General features: G+C 41.6%; 1 pseudogene; it reads right to left on the bottom strand.

Moving 5' to 3' along the window:
- LOC148138400 (uncharacterized) overlaps positions 1-20,663 on the bottom strand; it is a 39,922-nt pseudogene that overhangs the window by 3,677 nt on the left and 15,582 nt on the right.

The raw sequence follows: 20,663 nt of genomic DNA, 5'->3' as shown, positions 1-20,663 counted from the left end.
AAGGGTGACTCCCCCACTAATGTTCAAACCGTGCCCACAGTCTGAACTCACCCACAAGGAGAAACATCCATTGCCCATCCACCATATCCAGATCATGAGAGACATTATAGACATTGATCAGGTTATACTTAACTCGTCTGAACTCCAGCAGGAACAATCCCTGTCTGTCCACCCATCCCCAAAGCACAAGTCACTCAATCAAAGGATTATTGGAGTAAAATATGAGAGGCATGGAGAAAGTTGACAGCCATCCGCTTGTCCCCAGGGTAGGAAAGTCTAAGACTAGAGGGCATGAAAATGTTGGGCTGAAGGGCCTGTTTCCATGCTATCAAACTCCATGGCTCTTTGACTCTGTGAGAGCCTATGGTACAAGACAATTGGATTGCCAATCAGTGATCCTGGTGTCACCAAATTCCCTGTCACATCAAGCCTATGGCTCAACCGCCCATGAGATAGGGCTGAAATTTATCAGTTGTTACAACACAGGGTAAACCCCTCTGCAAATGTAAACCCAACACACAGAAGCTGACTTTGTGCCGTAAACTGTTACATTTCAAGATACAAAGATTTATCCCAGATGTGACTATTTGAAGTAAAAACTAACAATTTTATTCTTTAAGTCCCACAGAGAACCTTAAAACAATAGCTATTGACAACTCATTTCTCTTAAATCTATCTTTCACCTCTCACTCTACAATACTGGTCCAATTTTTTTTTAAAACTGAATTAAGATTTACAAAATAAATCATGTTTCAAAACCAGCCAGCATTGTAGATTTTCCTCTGTGTTTTCCTGGGTCATCTTTTCTTCTGTCTTCTCTTGCACAACGTTTCTTATTGACAGGTACCATTCAGAGAACCACTATTACGCGTGGGAACACCTCCCACTTGTACATGGCAGGTACTCATGTGAATCAACCAACGTTGTCTATCTAAGACATTGCAGGCAATGATGCCCGGTGGCATGGTACATTGGGGAAACTGAGCAAACGCTACGTCAACGGATGAATGGGCACCACACAACAATCAACAGACAGGAGGGTTCCCTCCCAGTTGGGGAACTCTTCAGTGGTCCAGGACATTCAGCCTCAGACCTTTGGGTGACCATCCTCCAAGGTGCACTTCTGGACAGGCAGCAGAGAAAAGTGGCCGAGCAGAGGGTGAAGGCTAAGTTCGGTACCCATAGGGAGGGCCTCAACCGGGACCTTGGGTTCATGTCACATTACAGGTGATCACCATTGCACTACAGATATTCCCACACACACACTCTCACATACACACGAACACAGGTACACACAGACGCACAAACATACACTCAAACACACCCATATAGACACACACACTCTCACTCTCACACATGCACCCCCTCACAGACTTAAGACACTCTGCACTCACTACAGACACACACACACACTTTCTCACACTCACAACCCCCACCCCAGACAGACAAACACACACAGACAGACAAAGACCCAAATGCACACATATATTTTGTGGGGTGAATTTGTACTTGCAGAGTTACATTGTACTTTGCTCAAAAACTGCATGCATTCATGTAGAACTCTGAGCTCAAAAAAGGCATGAATTTATGTAAAACTCTGTTATCTCACTTTTTAGATTAGAATCAATCTAAACATCATGGCATAGACAGAGAACACAGGTGGCCAACACCTTCAACATATTGTCTAGCTATCACCACTGTTAACAGCTAACCCGAGAATGCTACTTGAAAAAAAAGGTTTTGTGATTTACACATGAAAGAAGTGAAACTATCAGTGTATTCTAACAGATGAAAGGCTTAACACACAATCAATTTCTCAATGTATAATTTCTGTTACATCACACTGTAAATTTTTGCTATAAACTCTGTGTTACGATCGAGTCCTCCACTATCACCTGATGAAGGAGTGTCGCTCCGAAAGCTTGTGTGCTTCCAATTAAACCTGTTGGACTATAACCTGGTGTTGTGTAATGTTTCACTTTGTACACCTCAGTCCAACAACGGCATCTCCAAATCATGAGTAAAATTCAAATTCGATTAGATTTTGATATCTGAGTCATAATTTAAACGGATTGGCCAAATTTGAATTTGTTTTTTTTCCCCTGGCAACGCAACCCCCGTTATTTGTTTCAAGCAAATGTTCCCTTTTTAAATTGTTCAGCACACTCTGTGCTTTCAGTCAGTCCTTGCCAGCTTCCTCTCTTTCTTCAAGGTCCAGTACACATCTAAACCTTCATACCACCGTCCCCTAAAGAAAAAAAAAGAGTCTTCATAATGAAAATATGGCATCTTCTTTTTCTCTATCCCTTCGCCACATGACTACAACATACATATGACTTTAATCTAAGTTCATTTTAACTGCCTCCCGCATATATATAAAACATTGAATAGATACCAAGCACATCTATACTTTATCAGCTAAATTCACTGTAATTTAGTGATGACATTCTTCCAACCAGCAATATGCACGATTTGTAAATTGAAAGTCAGTAACATAAGACTCCAGTGAAATAGTCTTATGCTGTTGTCTTTAAAGCATTCGAAGAATTTAAGGGGACGATGATCCTTGCACACAACCATCTCTGACACGACACTTGTGACATGCATATTAAAATGCTGTAAGGCCAGTACCAAATTCAACAGTTCATTTTCGATCGTGGAGTATTTCCTCTGGTGGATGTTGAGTTTCTTCAAAAAATAACCAATTGGCAGATCAATCCCATCCTCACTTTCATGTAGGAGTACAGCTACAAATCCTGTTAGTAGCATCAATGAAAACTTTGAGGGATTTCGAAAAATTTGGTGTCGCTAAAACTGGTTTCGTGGTTAATATTGCTTTCAAATGATTGAATGCGTCCTGGAATTGTTCTGTCCAGTGAAACTCTGTGTTCTTCTTCAGCAAATCTATTAGCGGTGCCACTACATTGCTGAAGTATGGAACAAACTTCCAATAGAATCCGCTGAGTCCCAGAAAACCAAGCACCTCTTTCTTCGAGGTTGGTCATGGAAATTCCTCGATGGCCTTCGTTTTTGTTTTCTGTGTGGTCAACCTTCTCAGACCGATGATGCATCCCAAAAATGTCAACATTGCTTTCACGAATTCAGTTTTGTTTAAGCATATTTGTTTAACCACTGTGCCACTGTGCCACCGTGGGCGGCACGGTGGCACAGTGGTTAGCACTGCTGCCTCACAGCGCCTGAGACCCGGGTTCAATTCCTGCCTCAGGCGACTGACTGTGTGGAGTTTGCACATTCTCCCCGTGCCTGCGTGGGTTTCCTCCGGGTGCTCCGGTTTCCTCCCACAGTCCAAAAGATGTGCAGGGTCAGGTGAATTGGCCATGCTAAATTGCCCGTAGTGTTAGGTAAGGGGTAAATGTAGGGGTATGGGTGGGTTTCGCTTCGGCGGGTCGGTGTGGACTTGTTGGGCCGAAGGGCCTGTTTCCACACTGTAATGTAATCTAATCTAATCTAATCTAATCTAAAAAAATCTAATATTCCGAGTTTTGCTTCTCACCGTCATTCTTAGGGCTCGGCCAACGGTATCATGTGGTATTTCCAGGACTTACTAAAGATCGCTACATCTTCCAAATAGACTGCACAGTTTGTTAACCCAGGCACACTCTGTTCATGAGTGTTTGAAATGCGGCGGGTGTGTTCTTCATTCCAAAAAAAAAACTTTAAGCTGATAGAGCTCATTTGGGGTTACAAACGCAAACATTTCCTTTGTTGTCTCTGATAAAGATAATTGCCAGTAACCCCGCAGTAAGTCCAAATCGGTGATTGTAACTGGCTTGTTGGACTTTGTCGATACAGTCTTCCAATCTCGGAATTGGACATGATTTTGATTCTTAACAGCATTGACCTTGCGATAATCCATGCAGTGCCGTTGAGTCCCGTTTGGTTTGGGAACCAAGACAATCAGCGAATTCCCCTTGCTCTGGCTTGGTTCGATGAAATTGTCATTGAGCACGGCCTCCACCTCTTTCTGGATCTGTCTGCCTATGAGAGGATTAAGCCAGTAGGACTATTATTTTATCAGAACAGTATTCCCTACGTCTACTTCATGTACAACAGCATTTGCCCTGTCTATCTGACTTTTATATATATCCTGATATTCAGTGACAAATCTTCCAACTGTGTTCTTTGTTCCTGAGACAGATAGATCAATAACCAATCCCACTCCTTAAGGATTTCTTCATTTTTTAAACATTTTAAGACATATAAAAATCAACACCATCTGGATTTGATTCCTCACTCTGTGGGGCAGTAACTAACACCTGTTTCTCCAGTTCTTTCTCTCTCGTCTAACACTTATTCAATATCTTCACATGACATGCCTGATAAAGGGTTTCTTTTTCCCATCTGGCATCTTTCCTAGATAGTTCACCTGACTCAACATTTTCTCAATTTGATAGGGACCACTAAACCTGGCTTTGAAGGGTTCTTCTATCATTGGTAACACGATATCCACTTGGAAAAGGTCCGAGTCAGAGAGCGTTTTTATCTGCCACCTGCTTCATTCCATGCTGTGCCGTCTTTAGAAGTTGTTTAGCCGACTCACCTACTCGATTTAAACTCACCCTCACTTCTAATACATAATCTAATTGTGAGATCTCCGACTTTGGTCCAATAAACTTCTCTTTAATTAATTTCAAAGGGCCTTTCACTTCATGCATGAATATTAACTCGAAGGGAGTGAGCTGAGTAGATTCATTTGGCGCATCTCCAATGGCAAACAATACGAATGGGATACGTTTATCTCAATCATTCAGATAATCCTGACAGTATGCTCTCAACATGGACTTCAAAGTATGATGCCACATTTCTAAAGCTCCCTGGGATTCAGCATGATACGCACTGGATTTAAAGTGCTGTATACCTCAACTATCCATACCCTCCTTAAACAGCCGAGCAGTAAAATTTGATGCTTGGTTCGACTGAATCTCTCTGGGTAGCCCATACAATGTAAAGAAGGCCATTAAGTTCCCACAACCCTTTTTGCCTCGATACTCCGGAATGGAATTGCCTCTGGAAATCTGGTAGTCACATGCATTAAGGTTAACAAGCACTGGTTCCCACTTTTCGTTCTCGCGAGGGGACCTACACAATCAGTTATAACCCGCATGAAAGGTTCTTCAATGTGGGAATTGGCAACAAAGCTGCTGTTTTAATTACCACCTGTGGTTTACCTACCATTTGGCATTAATGACACATACAGCTAAAGGGAATCACACCCTTGTGCATTCCAGGCCAATAAAAATTATTTTGTACCTGAGCCTGAGCCTTTGGTACCCCGAGGTGACCTCCTGCTAGTATTCCATCTGCTATCCGTAACACATCCTGTCTATATGCTACCAGCAACACAATCGGATGCACTTTGGCCCATTTCTCTTCTGTACTAACCTGCTATGATCTCTATTTTGGTTTTAGGATTCTATCTTTCAAATAAAATCCTCAGGATTATTCGCTGCATCCTTTATAGAGTACACATCCACATATATAAATATCTTTTTTCATCTTGTTCTCCTGTTGCAAGTCCCTTAGCCTTTCAGGCCTAAACACTTCTGTCTGGCCCTCTACCTGTTCAGGTTTTTTTTTTCCTGAACCATTTCATCAGACAGGATATCCGCTAACTGAACCTCAACTCCTTCAGCTTTCTCTTTAGTTTTTACTTCGTGCTGTGATTTATGATAGTGGGATCTGGCACCCACACAGTCTGGGAAAATACCAGGATATTTCTGTTTTAACTCCTCAGTTTCTTGGTCTTCCTTGGGTTTTTCCTCAACAACGGACCACCTTGGACCCTGCCAAATCATTCCCAAAAACAAATTGGATTCCTGGAACTGACACTCTGTCAATCACTCCTACTGCAAATTACCCAGTCTTCAGTTGGCACTTCAAAATAGATCAGACATAGGGGAATGCTACATTTCTGTACACCTATTCCACAAATTGCCACACTCTCGTGTAACAGATCAGAAAAGGTGCATAGTCACTCATCCCTTACTATCAGCGACTGGTTAGATTATGTATCTCTCAAAATCATAACTTCTTGTCCTACTCCCCCTTGTTCTTTCTGATTAAACTTTACCCACAGAGGTGAATTAGTTGTAGAGATCAGATACTAACTCCATACCCAGCCCCTGTCCAGACTGTGCACTCTCCTGCAGCTCCTCGGCTCTTCTTGGGGTTTCCTTTTCTACTTCTACTAATGCTACTGGCTTAGCTTATTTTACCACATCTTTTCCCATAATGCCTTTCTTCAACAACCAGCACTGTGACTTTATGTGTCCCACTTTACCACAGTGGAAACACCTGAGGCCTTTCAACTCCCTGTCCACCCTCTTTGGCTTCTTTTTTGTCCTGTGGTAAATTCTTACCAGTGCTCTCTTCTCATGGTTTTGCAGTGTAGGATCTTCACTTCTCCCAACTTCTGTATCTCATAGTACAAGATTATGGCCGGAGGCTTGTCTTATGCACCAACATGTATCCATCTGCTATTCTTGCTGCCCTTCTCACTTTCTGACCTTTCTGTTCCTCCACGTGAATTCTTAACATTTCTGATAGAGAATTTTTAAACTTCTCCAGCAGCATAGCCTCTCGTAAGGCCTGACACATCCTCTATTTTTAAAGCATGCAGCCATCTGTAAAATGGCTATTTTTAATTCTTTCGAACTTGGAATAAGTCTGACCTGGATCCTTCTTTTTGTTTCTGAAACACTGTCTGTATTCTTCTGGTATCAATTCATAAGCAGTTAAAATAGCGTGTGTGACCTCTTCATAATCTCTTGATCCCTCATCTGACATAACTTTCTCCGCCTCCCAGTTTAGTCTTAACAAACATGGGACCACTCCATCTGCCCAGACAACGTTTCAAATGAAATAAAGAATGTTTTGACATCTTTCTCATCAAAATGCGGCAGAGTTTTGACATATTTGTTTATATCACTACCATCTGTTTTAATCTCCATCCTGGTAACTTGAATTTGCTGACGAAGTCGCAACCTCTCAAGTTCAAATTCTCTCTCCTTTTGCTCAGTGAAGAACGGTCTCTCTCTTTCTTAATTCTCTCTCTCTCTTTCTCGCTCCCTTTCGTCTCTCTCTCTCCCTCTTTGCTCAGCTAAAAAACTTATCTTTTTCTCTTTTGTCTCTCTCTCTCTCTTTCTCTCTCTCTCTCTCCCTTTTCTCTGTCTTTGTTTATATCCTAACTACATTTTCCTCAATTGTAATTAAAGTTTTTCCACCTCGACTGCAATTATCTGTTTCTCTAATACACCTAAGTGTTTGCGTAATTCCTTTATAATTTCCACTTTACTTTAATCCTTGGTCAAACCCAAATCTAACTTATTTACTAATTCTAAAAGTATGGCCTTTTTCTTACTTTATAAACTTTCTTGGCAAATTTGAGAATCATCTTCAAATTCCAGAAATTCTTTGGCAATTCTAAGAGCCATTTCTCTCACTTTTAACCAACCACAAGTCATTGAAATTAAACAAATTGTCCCACCCACACTTTATTTAAAGATCTAGGACACTAACCTGCAAGTAATTAAATCCACTGGGTTTTCACATTCCCCAAATCGATTCAAATCTGTCCAAATCCCAGCGCGGATCTGTCTAAACCTGTTCAAATCGTGCACAAAAGCCCCCAAACTGTTATGGCATGGGGTAAATCCCTCTGCTAATTTAAACCAGCAACACAGAAAAGATTCACCCCGTGCTGTAATCTGTTAAAATTCAAGAGGCAAAGAAATTTCCCAGAGGTCACTATTTAAAGTAAAAATTAGCAACTTTATTCTTTAAGTCGAACAGAGAATATTGAAACCAACATCTATTTGAAACTTCTTCCACTTAAACTTATCTTTTCCTCCCACTCTACAATACTAGTCTGACAAAAAAATCCTGATAATGATTTACAAAATAAAATCCCGTTTCAAACCTAGTCAGCTTTGCTGCATCTCCTTGGTAGATTTTCCTTTGCAGATTCTCACCAGGTCGGCCTCGATGTTCTGCTGTGCAAACCCCTTCCCCAGACAGGCACCTTTCAGAGACCTCTTGTGCGAGCAGTGTCCGTGCCAGTTCTCTCTCAACTGTTCAACAATGTCCCGTCTTATATCCTAAAACATCAGATCGTTTCATTGGTTTTAATATTATTAAAATATTAAATTCAAACTTGATTGGAGTTTGGTATCTTGGGACATAATTAAATCTGATTGTCCGAATATGAATTGCATTTTGTCTCATGGCAATCTATCTGTTCTATTTGTGTCGTCCACGTGTTGCATTGTCAACTTGTTCAGAACACTTTATGCTCGATCAGGTAGTTTTGCTAGCTTTTCAACTCCCTTAAAGGTACAGTACCTCTACACCTTCATAACACTTCCTACCATCAATCCAATTTTGTATCCAGTTGGCTAGCTCTCCTGGATCCCATGAGATTTAACGTTACTCAACAACCTACCCATACGATACCTTATCAAAGATCTTGATTAAGTCCATGCAGAAAATGGTTATTGCACAGTCTTCATCTACCTCGTGGTTCCCACTTCAAAAAAAAACAGAATCAATCAGGACTTTGTTTTGGCTAGAGTTGGAGAATTGTGTACAGTTCTCACTGAAACCAGAGGATGGATGTGATTGGACTGGAGGAAGTGCAAAGGAGATTCTCCATGAATGTTGCTGGGGGTGTCACAATGCAGCTGTGAAGAGGGTGGTTCATAAGCTCGGGCTGCTTTCTTTAGAGCAGGAATCGGGTTATATAATACTATGTGGGGCATGGACATTGCGGATAAACAGTAGTTGTTTTCCCATTGTCGAATGTCCAATAACAAGGCGGGATAATTTTAAACTGAAAGGCTTAGGGGGGAGCATGAGGAAAACACTTCTCACCTCGAGGATGGAAGGGGCCTGCAATACACTGACTGGAGGGTAGTTGAGACGAGAAACCTCTCAACCTTTAAACAATACTTGATGAACAGTTGAAATATCATAACATTCAAGCCCACAGGCCAAGTGCTGAAAAATAGGATGAATGTGGATTCAGTATAATTTCAGTGGGACAAACATGATAGGCTGCCCAGCTATTTCTCCTCTATGTGATTCTGTCATTTTGTAATTCTGAAGGGAAGGATCCGAATTAGTTTCTTTTCTCGTATTTGTCTGAGTATCAGTTCCAGTTCTTGATATGATCAGTATCAGCTTCAAGTTCTGTATTAGAGTGCTCTTTCACAGATAGAATTTCCCAAATATGTTGTAAAACTGAATGAACAAGAACAACAGTGGGACAACAGGGTGCAGCAGAACAGCTCTCAAGGAGCTCGACAGCATGAGGTACTGAATGACTGTATAACCTCAGCAAAATGAAGGGCTTCACGAAAAAGAATATCAGAAGATATTTAGATATGTATGGCATTGTTAGGATATGGAACAATGCAAGTATTGTCATTTGAAGATAAATTGAAATTAACTTTGATGCCTGATAGGTTCAGATTAATCTAGTCTTTAGGGTATTCAATTACAGCGAAAAATCTCAATGATATCACATCACTAAAATAAACCTGTTGTCATACTTTGTTTGTTCAAAATGATATAAAAAATTTAAGATATAATCACAATTTCTCTGTGGAGATACAATACAGTATATATAAAAAAAATACTGTTACTGTGTCAGTTGCAGTTTCGAGGGAATGCTCCCGTTCCAACTGATTGGCAGCAGCAGGGAGAGGTTGTTTCACAAACAACAAAATGCATATTCCAATACAAAAGGTCGTCAAAGTATATTGCACCATCCTTGCTGTTGTTGGTATTCCTGGTAAGTCTTATAACAACTTAAGTTGCGTACATCTCTGTATTAAATCAGACTTATTCCACTCTATGACTCTCAATCATTTTATTTCCATTTAGCAAGGCAAATACTGATGCCAAATTCCAGTATCCTCACTTATTGAGTTCAAAGAAATTCGTTTGATTAGTAGGTTCCTCAGTAATGTGCAGCATTACCTGTTTCTCTATACTGTGCAGAATGGGTTTACCCAGAGCCCACATTGATGGGGTTGGGCTGAGCACCAGCCCTGGATGGTCTAGAAAGTGTTTAGCAAGACCTCTCTCTCTCTCTCTCTCTCTCTCTCTCTCTCTCTCTCTCTCTGTGGGAGTCCAAAGCCTGCTATTGGTCAGATGGGTTTTTATAACAATCCACCTGTTAGTGATACCTGGTATTTCCCATTCCTTGATGGGAAGGGATTTTGTTGGGGGTCTTGCTCAGGCAGCTCGCTCTAAATAGGCCCAGATACAACAGGTGGGCAAAGATCGAGTAGAACAAGGTATTACAGAGTGAGAAGAGAATGTCAGCATGGACAGCTTTGACCATCTTATCTGTTTTTTCAGTCAGTGGATGTGTGGGGGCATGATATTTGTGAGGATAGTTCACTGGGAGGGCCATTGAATACAGGATTCCAATTATGATGTGTAATGTTGGATTATTTGATTGGCAAAAAGACGAGAGAGTTGTGCCATTTGTAAAACGGTGGACAGTGCTGTGATGTGGAGTTTACTTGGACAAATACTGAGATCTGGAGTACAGTGGTAGCAGCTCTCACACATAGGAACAAACAACATTGTCTAACAGGATGTTTCCCATGTTGCACTTTGTTGCTGTTACCCTTTGATGCTCCTGGAGCAATACTGGTCAATGTGAAAGGGCTCCCACGTACATTCGTTTGGGATTGTTATTTGGACTTTGATTACCAGTTTGGATAAGTGTTATTATTATTTTGATTATTGTTATGGTTATTTGAGCGTACCTTTAGGTGAATCCTATGGATATATTTTAAAACCAATTCAATGTGAGACCATAGAGTTACACCATCGAGGGCAGTATCCCGTCAACTTTGCGAGATCTCTGTTCTTCCACCTGGTCCACGGGGCTCAGAACGGTGGAGATTGGGTGGTACAATAGGGTTTTTCACTGATGAATGGCAAGTTGGTTTGGGGTGACTGGTGTGCGATTTAGGATATTTGATATTGTTGTGTTCCTCCGAGGGTCCAATCGGGATCAAAAACATCCGGCCATACGGACTGATTGTTAGCTCTGCTGTTGGGATGTTCAGTTGACCTGATGCTCAGGACTCAGGGACTTGTTGAGTTGGATAATATATCTGGGTCACCGGTTGATTCATGTCCATCCGTAGCACACTGCTAAAAGAATATGAATTATAGATGTATATTGTTGAATCCTTTGATTGTCAAAAAAGATATGTATGTTGTACTGCCTCATTACCCTGGATCGAATGATATTCTTGGCCCCACAACATGGCACGTCATTGCACCAAGTGTCACACGGGATGTCTGTCCAAATAGTGAATGTGATTTATAGGTGGGGTGTTTATAGGAGGTCACATTTCGATACTGAGTAAAGCCACCCTGTTTCTTAGCTGTTGAAGTTTGGAAATTGTGTAGTGGGGTGGGAATGAGTTAGTATCGAAGGGATTCGTTGTTGCCAGCTCACAGTTGGATGTTTATAAATGTTTGCAGTATTGTAAACACTGAGCTGTTCACTCCCATAGCATACTGTAAATGTCAGGGCTGCTACACTAACCCTGCTGGCTGGGAGATATCTGGCACAGTGTGTTTTACATCAGGGGAGTAACACAGTGGATCAAACTCTTTGATGCAATAACGTCTCCTTTCTTAAATTCCAAAATAGTTCACTTGACAGAAAATGTTATTGTTGCAGTGTTGGGTGGAAAAATATCAAATGAGATTCATATGGCATTCGATAAGACTGTAAGAATGAGAGAACATGACTACCATAGTGCCACAGGTTTGTGCAGTACAGAAGACTGAGTCAACAGCAATAACAACAACAAAACAGATACTGCTGGGAAAGGTCAGCAGGTCTGGCAGCATCTGTGGAGAGAAATCACAGGAAACGTTTCAGATCCAGGAACAGTATGCAATGGATTGCAAATCGGAAATCTTTGCAGCTGGCTGCATATGTTTGGCGCTCAGTTTATAAAGTGAAATGTCCCAGTAAAGATGTGATAGTTGTTATGAAATTAAAATGGCAGATTAACAACGTTAGTTCAATGAAGTGCCCTGTACAAATATTTTGTTGACCCAAATAATATTTTTGGTACTGATTAATCTTCCAGCAAGGTTAGGACAAGCTCGGGGATGTGGCTACATTAATTTACTACTTGTACGTTATTAATCATGGATTTACAGCTGGACTGTTTCACATCAGTATTTGATTGGAATACTGATTCAACAATTTGAATAATTGTTGAATCTGCTTTTCATAATCTGCCCACAGTTAAATTTCGAGTGATCGCTGCTCTTCACTTTGAGGTGTGTGTCCTCCTTTGAGGAGGAAGTGAACCGTTAATCAGTGAAAAGTCAATCAGCTTTAAGACAATATATAAAAATACCAATGAATGGGAATACAAATGTCTGTTTCACCAAATAACTAACTTTACTAACTGCAATATTAAGATTATGGTTGATAATTAAATTGGGGAGAATCACCTCGAATTGACAGTCCAGAATTCCGAACATTTAAAATGGTGCTTTAATATACCTCTCTTTCTACCAAGTGCTCTAACGCTGAATAAGTATTCCACATTAATGAACTTCATTTGCCATTTCTTTTATTAGTGCAGATATTATTTCCATATCTACGTCACAAAGTTCTTTATATCTAGGTGCGTCTGTGTACTCTCTGTCAATAACATTGCTCACAAGTCCAGTTTCCAGCATTAGGAGCATTTCTCTTACTTTAGTGTGATAGTGACAAACGTTCCGACTCGGCCAGGAGCCCAAACTATGTCACTCGTTGCTTGTTTATTGTACTGTAACCTCTGGCCTTCCGACGCAGCCACATGTTGCCTGACTTTTCCAGCTCCGCATTCTATCCACTCTGACTTCCAGCATCTGCTGTCCTTCCCATCTTCACATGTTAACTCTGTAATGCACTAAACTCAGAATTGTTTACCTTGCATTTACAGAAGGATTGATGATCTGTTCCTCAATTACTTATTTTTCCAGTTAACGTTTAATTCCTGAAAAGAAATCTTCAGCTCTTAAACACATTAATTCTGAGCAAATGTTCACAATAAGGAACCCTTGAAAAACTGAACTCAATGAGATTGCAACACTCTTTTGTTTCATCCTGACCTTAGGTGGAATTGGTGAGGGCTTTTGGAAGTCAGTCATCTTAGTCACTATACATCTCTGCTGGCTTCTGCATGGTGGTACTTTGACCCTAAAATCTGCAGCTGCCTCCTTTATCATAATTTCAAAATTAGAGATATAGATATAGCTTGAATTCCAGCATCAATAGATTTCTGTCTTTAACAATACCATGGACCAACCATTGACGAGAAAATGACCTGGCCCAGTCACACAAGTGCTGTAGCCACAGCAGTATGTCAGATACTCTGATAACTGTGATAGTAAGCTCCCTGACTGCCTCTATAATCCATGTCCACCATCCAGAAGCACAGGTCAGGGCTGGGATGGAATGATCTCCATGTTCTGGCTGAGTGCAGCTCAAATGCAGCATTGAGTGCAACACTCACAGATCTCCACATTGTACAGGACAGACAACTGGTCCTAATGATTGGCACACAGATCATTCAGTACTCACTCTCTTCACCAATGACACCATGACCAGCAATGAAAATCATCAACATGATGCAAACCAGTGCAAGTCTCATTTGAATAGTACTTTCCATGATCTTTCGGCAGAACAAGGACAGCAGATGCAGAGAAACACCATCACATGCAAGTTCTCTTTCAAACTAGATTTAATTCTGACTGAAAAATATTGTCATTCCTTCACTGTTGGTGGGTAAAAAGATTAGATTAGATTACCTACAGCATGGAAACAGGCCCTTCGGGCCAACAAATTCACACCGACCCTCTGAAGAGTAATCCACCCAGACGCATTCCCCTAACAATTTAGGATAGCATGACAATTTAGCATGGCCAATTCACCTGACCGGCACATATTTGGATTGTCGGAGGAAAGCCACGCAGACAATGTGCAAACTCCACACAGACAGACGACTGAGGTGGGAATTGAACCCAGGTCGCTGGTGCTGTGAGGCAGCAGGGCAAACCACTGAGCCACCATGCCATCCTGATTCTGCAACTGTACCCCAGAAACACAGTGGGCTTTCCTGTATCTCAGGCAATGTAGATGTTCAAAAAGGTAGATCTCCAATCCCATCAGAAAGGTGAATAGAGCTGGGCAATGAATATTGGCCCAGCCACGAAAGCTCACATTCCAGTGGGACATTTAAAAATAACGCCCATTACAACATCTGCAAGAGGATATTTCTGAACCCGAGAGGTGGCTAATGTCTCGGAGAATGTTTCGTTTGGCAGAGAGAAGGAGAAATGTCTTGGCTGAAAGAGTGGATGTTTGGTACTGAGCGGATAATCCCTATCATAGCTTATTTTACCAAATCCCATAAATTTCCGAATTCTTAATGGTTTCAAAGCCAGGAGACCGATTGTATTGCCTCAGTTTTCTTTGCTAAGTACTGGTCTGTGTGTTAATGTTTCAAACTCCGGTAAACTACGGTGATTTGAGTGGACAATCCCTTGTCTTCAAAACTGGATCAAATTTGGAGTGGATCATTTCATATCTGTGATAATGGACTCAGTATGGGAATATCCAATCCCAGATAAAGATCTAAAAAGGGAGCAGTTGGCGGCAGTACAGAGCTGGCTGTGCATGTGGAGCTCCATTTTCATTTTTTCATTGAAGGGATGTGAGTGTCGCTGGTTTGGTCAACATTCACCTCCTTTCCCTAATTGCCCAGAGGGCAGGTAACAGTCAATCAGGTTGTCGTGGGTCTGGCGTCACACGGTGGCGAGACGAGGTAAGGATGACAGATTGTCTTCTCTGAAGGCCATTAGTGAACGAGATGGTTTTTCTTCCTGACAACTGTCAATTATTTCATTGTCATCATTAGACTCATTAAAATTCCACCAGCTGCTATGGGGAATGTTGAACCCAGCTCCCCAGATCATTAGCTAAGTCTATTAATTAACAGTCTTGATATAGTCCCATTAGGACATTATCCTCCAACATCTTTAGTAATGGTGTGAATCCACAGAGATTTAAGATTAGCACAGTAGTTAGCATTGCGGCCTCACAGTGCCAAGGACCTGGGTTTGATTCCACCCTTGAGTGACTGTCTGTGTGAAGCTTGCACATTCTCCCCATGGCTGCATGAGCTTCCTCTGGGTGCTCTGGATTCCCCACACAATCCAAAGGTGAGCATGTTAGATGGTTTGGCTAAGCTAAATTGCCCTATAGCGCCCAGGATATCTGGTTAGGTGAGTTAATCATGATAAAACCACATGCATTGGGTGAGGTCTGGTTAGAATGCTCTTCAGAAGTGTGCTGCAGATTCGATGGGCCGAATGACCTCTTTCCGCACAATAGGGTTTCTACGATGTTATCATAGAAACAGACTCTGATGATTGCCATGGAGAATGCTGGTTAGGTGGTGAAGATTCCGAGCCCCAGTGTGTTCTCTGAACCTGAGAGGGGGATCTCTATTCACAAGGAGAGGTGTTTGGGAACATGAGCCTGGTAACGAGGCAGGAAGGTTTGCTTAAACTCTGATAAAATGTGTGATTTCTAAACCAGAAAGTTGCTATGAACAATGCAGCATGGATTCAGGTTACATTTGAGTGGGAGCTGTAGTATACAGTGTACAGCCATGTGGGAGAGTCCCTGTCAAATGTTGCAGTACTTATGGTTTCAGTGGGTATGCAGCTTGTGATATGGTGGTTCGATTCATTGCTGGATACTTCTGTGGTACAGATTGTCAGGATGCTCAATCCTGTCCATGAGGGAGGGACTCAATGCCCTATCAACTGTTCATCAACAGTCATTCCTGGACAGTGTGGATTGATTTAATGTCATTCATATAGTGTGGGTATACACTTCAGGGGACACTCTGAGCAGTGGAGGCTCCAAAACCAAAGACAGACATTTTGCAATCAATGTCCATGTTAGGTGCATCCCATTCATTGTTTTATTGATTTGAGGTGTCCTGATGTGGATGTTGTGATCTCAGGGGAATCTCCAGCCAGTCTGAGTATCCTATAAACCAGGTGAAATCAACCACTGCCAACCCCCCCAAAAAAAGATTGAGCACATGGCTGTGCTTTGTGTGCACAATTTGCTGTTCTCATTCTTCCTCTTCTTTTTAAATTGCAAATGATTCATTTTGAGAGAGCTTGCTGCTATGGTTCAGATTCTTTAAACTTTATATGACATGAAGCAACATTTATCTTTGTGCTATTATTTTAAGTCTAAGCTCATGCACGGAGAATGTTTGATCAGTAACTTCAAGTCTTTCTCTCTCTCTCTCTTTTGCAGTTAATCTAGTGGTGATTGTAATCCTAGCTCGGCAGAAGTGTGGTCTTTCTACATGCATCACTCACTATCTGGTGGCCATGGCAGCGTCTGATCTACTGTTCACTATTGTTTATTTCATCTTTCGCCGATTCCCTTACTATTATTTTCCACTGTGTTTCCTGGACATCACTCCTGTTTGTACTGTTATCTATGTGCTTCACCTCTTGCTCATTGATTGCTCTGTCTGGTACACTGTTGCTTTCTCTTTTGACCGATTTGTTGCGATTTGTTTTCATCAGATGAAAGCTAAGTATTGTACAGCGAAAACCGCAAAGCGGGTTGTAGCAACAATCTGCATTTTCTTTTCTTTAAAGAACATTCCCAACTACTTTCGATATATACCTCAAAAGATTATCAACAATGTTCCATGGCACTGTAAAACAAGGCCCAGTTATTATAATGACCGGTGGGAAAGTTTTAAATACTTTGAATATTTTTTAACACCAATGTTACCATTCACTTTTATTTTCTTTCTCAACATTCTGACTGCCAGACACATCTTCAAGGCTGTGAAGATGCGTAAGAGACTGAGGGGTCAGAGAAAAACAGAGAATGACCCAGAGATAGAGAGCAGAAAAGATTCTGTGATTTTACTGTTTGCCATTACCACCAGCTTCATACTTCTGTGGATTCTGTGTGTTTTAAGGTTCTTTCGAGCTGGTGATTCCTTGAATTACGCTAATTATTTTCTCTTTGAAGAAGTCGGATATATGCTGCGGAACCTCAGTTGCTGCACAAATGCGCTTATTTATGTGGTGACGCAGAAAAAATTCAGAGACCAGTTAAAGTATGCAGCAAAATATCCAGTTATAAAAATAATTCAATTGGTGAATAAATCCAAGTAACTGACAGACAACATTAGACACAGCAGATAATGGAATTACGAGTCCACGTGAGGCATGTTCAGAAGGAGAAGGAGGAACACCAATGTGACAACACTCATTTTCTCATGGGCAAGGATGACTAAATCTGAGGGACAAAACAAAAGCGACTGCAGGAACAAAGTCAGTGTAAAGTACTGTCAGCAAGGAGCAACAGTCAGTAGAAAGCTGGACAACAAAAGCAAAACTGAAAGAGGAGTTAGACATGCACCAAAGATACAATCATTCAGAGCAATCCGTTCTCAGTAGGTGACACGGACACATAAATCAAGGAGCTGGAGGAAAGGATCATCGTTCACTATCGGCCCAGAGTGTAAGACGCAGCGACAGAGTCCTCTCCATTCTTCCTCACTGAATTAACTGATCCACACATCGTGACAAAGGTAGGAAAAAATAAAGAGTGTTATAAGGAGAAAATAATGTCTTGTAAAAACATTCTGTGCCCTTTGATTGTAAGTTTATTTTCAACAGTAATTTACTTCATTTCCATTCAATCCCTGGTATCATTCTATTTCTTTAATCCTGCCTTTCCAGGAACCAGCTGATGGGTTAGTGGGGAATCCAAGGCCAACCAGACGGACTCCTGGACTCTCTCTCTCTCTGCACCTTCCTATGACCCAGCTCCCCTTTCGATTTAAGATGCTCCTTCAAATCTGCCTCTTTATATCAGTTACTGTCACCTGACCTAACATCACGTTCGGTGGGTGAACATCAGCTCTGTTTAATTTGTCATGACAAATGTCTTTATAAAATGTCTTTGGGGATTATGTTGAGTTAAAGTGGACAGTGATGGTACTGTCCTTGTGAGTATAACTGCCTTCCAAGCAGATGAACGGGGTTTGATTCCCGGCAATGGCAAGTTGTGATTTTAACATTGATCAACGGGAAATCGAAAAGAGAAATTTGATCAGGATGAGAATCTATACAGCTTTCATTCCAAGACAATATTTTCTCACAACCCATCCCTCCCTCCTTCTAATCCTTCTAATCCCACTAAAAATGACTCTGGCTGTGATCCATCTCTGGGGAAGTCGATCCACAGGAAGAGGGAGCTGGGAGCTGACTGGATGAGCTGGGTCTTGGGTGGAATGGGCGTCTATGAGTGACAGACCTGGGGGTATTTCAAATAGGTTCTGGCAACCACTGTGCCTTTCACCATGTGCACTGAGCAGGGAGTGAGTATCTGTGTGTTTCTGTCTGTACCTCTGTGAGGGTGTGGGGTGTGTTTTAATGTCAATCCCAGTTTGATCCTTTAATACTCCCCATTCCCTCCCTGAACCATCTCCTCCTAAAGCAGGCCCCTGGAGCAGGGTATGTCCACAATGGGAAAGAGGGAGTGTGAGAGACCTTTGAGTGAGCTGGGATCAACCGGAATAGAAAGTATCACCACTTTAATCTCATCATGTCTTTCCTTAACTCCTGTTTATCTCTGAGTGATCCTCTTTTCTGTCTCCTCTCATACATTCTACTTCTCTCTCAATCTTTTTTCTTTCTCATACTATTTCTCTCTTTTTACTGATACTCTTTCTTTTTGCCTTTTTCTCTCCTACTTCGTCTTTCGACTTGTGGATATTTTTCCCACTCTCTTCCTTTCTTTCTTCTTGTTTCACTTTCTCTCTATCTTTCTTTCCTTCCGTATTTTTGTCTTTCAATCCTGAAACTGCAGCCCTCCAACACCAATTTTGCGCACCCCACTTCGGTAAATTTTGCAGTCCCACAAACTTAGCACCCTCCTTCCATTGTCCCTGTCCAATTGCCCTCCCCGTGGGTCTTTCTTCTCCCTTGAACTGCCCATTCTGTACTTCCTACATTACACATCCACTGTATATCAGAGACCCTCTGTGTCTCCATCCATCCACAATACTCTCCATGCCATGTCCCTGCCCCTGGGGTGGGTGACAAAAGGAGCATATGTAGAGACAAAACTGTCCTTTGACTGCCTGCTGTAACGTCAGAGAGTTATTCAGCACAGAAACCGACCCTACAGGCCAATCTGTCCACACTAACCATATTCCAAGACTAAGAAGTTCCACCTACCTGTGCTTGGTCCGTATCCTTCCAAACATTTCGTATTCATTAACTTATCCAAATGCACATTTTGAGAAGGAAAATCTTAATGGCGAGGTCCTGGGAGTGTTGCTGATCAAAGACACCTTTGATTTCAGGTTGACAGTTCCTTGAAAATAGAGTCACAGGTAGATAGGATCGTGAAGAATGCATTTAGTATGCTTTCCTTTGTTGGTCAGAGCATTGAGTATAAGAGTTGCAAGGTCATGTTGCAGCTGTACAGGACATTGGTTCGGCCAGTTTTGGAATGCTGCATTCAGTTCTGGTCTCCTTCTTATCGAAAGGATGTTATGAAAACTGAAAGGGTTCAAAAAAGTCCTACAAGGACATTGCCAGTGTTGAAGACTTTGAGGCTGAATAGTCTGGGGCTGTTTTCCCTGGAACATTGGAGGCCGAGGAGAGACCTTATAGAGATTTATAAAATCATGTGGCATGGATAGGTTCAAACAAGAGGTGAGAAGGGAAAGATTTAAAAGGGACCAAAGGGGCAACGTTTTCATGCAGAGAATGGTGTGAATATAGAATGAGCTGCCTGAGGAAGCGGTGGAGGCTGGCAAAATTACTGCATTTAAAAGACAAGGAGAAACTGACGACTGCAGATGATGGAGATCAGTATCGAGAGTGTGGTTCTGGAAAAGTACAGCAGATCATTCCTGATGAAGTCTTATGACCGAAACGTCGATTCTCCTGCTCCTCAGATGCTGCATGACCTGCTGTGCTTTTCCAGTACCACACTCCTGACAACATTTAAAAGGCATCTTTATGGGTAAATGAACTGAAAGGGCTTAGTGGGATATGGGCCAAGTGCTGGCAAATGGGACAATATTTAGTTAGAATATCTGGTTGGCTTGAACGAGTTGGACGGAAGGGGTTTTCCCTTGCTGTTCATCTCTATGACTCTCTGCCTTTTAAACGTTAGAACTGTACCTGCATACATCACTTTCTCTGGCAGTTCATTCCAGCACGCAAACCACTATCTGTGTAAAAAAAGAGTTGCCCCTTATATCCTTCTTAAATCTTTCTCTTCTCATTTTAAAGTATGCCCCTACTTTTGATAGGGAAAAGACCCTCATCATTTCCCTTATCTATACACCTTACGATTGTATAAACCTCAATAAGGTCATCCCTCCACCTCCAATGTTCCAGTGAGAAACAGCCTAAACTTTCTTGTCTATTTTTACATCTCAAACCCTCCATTCCCGGCGACTTCTTGATAAATCTTTGTTGGACCCTCTCCAGTTTGATCTTTCCTTAACAGGTCACCAGAATTGCACACA

Source organism: Chiloscyllium plagiosum, unplaced genomic scaffold (assembly GCF_037043375.1).
Source record: "Chiloscyllium plagiosum isolate Xiang-an unplaced genomic scaffold, Cpla_swu_hap1 HiC_scaffold_40, whole genome shotgun sequence".
NCBI classification, from domain to species: Eukaryota; Metazoa; Chordata; class Chondrichthyes; order Orectolobiformes; family Hemiscylliidae; genus Chiloscyllium; species Chiloscyllium plagiosum.
The sequence above is the reverse complement of the archived record's forward strand: the minus strand, read 5'-3'. Positions and strand labels throughout refer to the sequence as shown.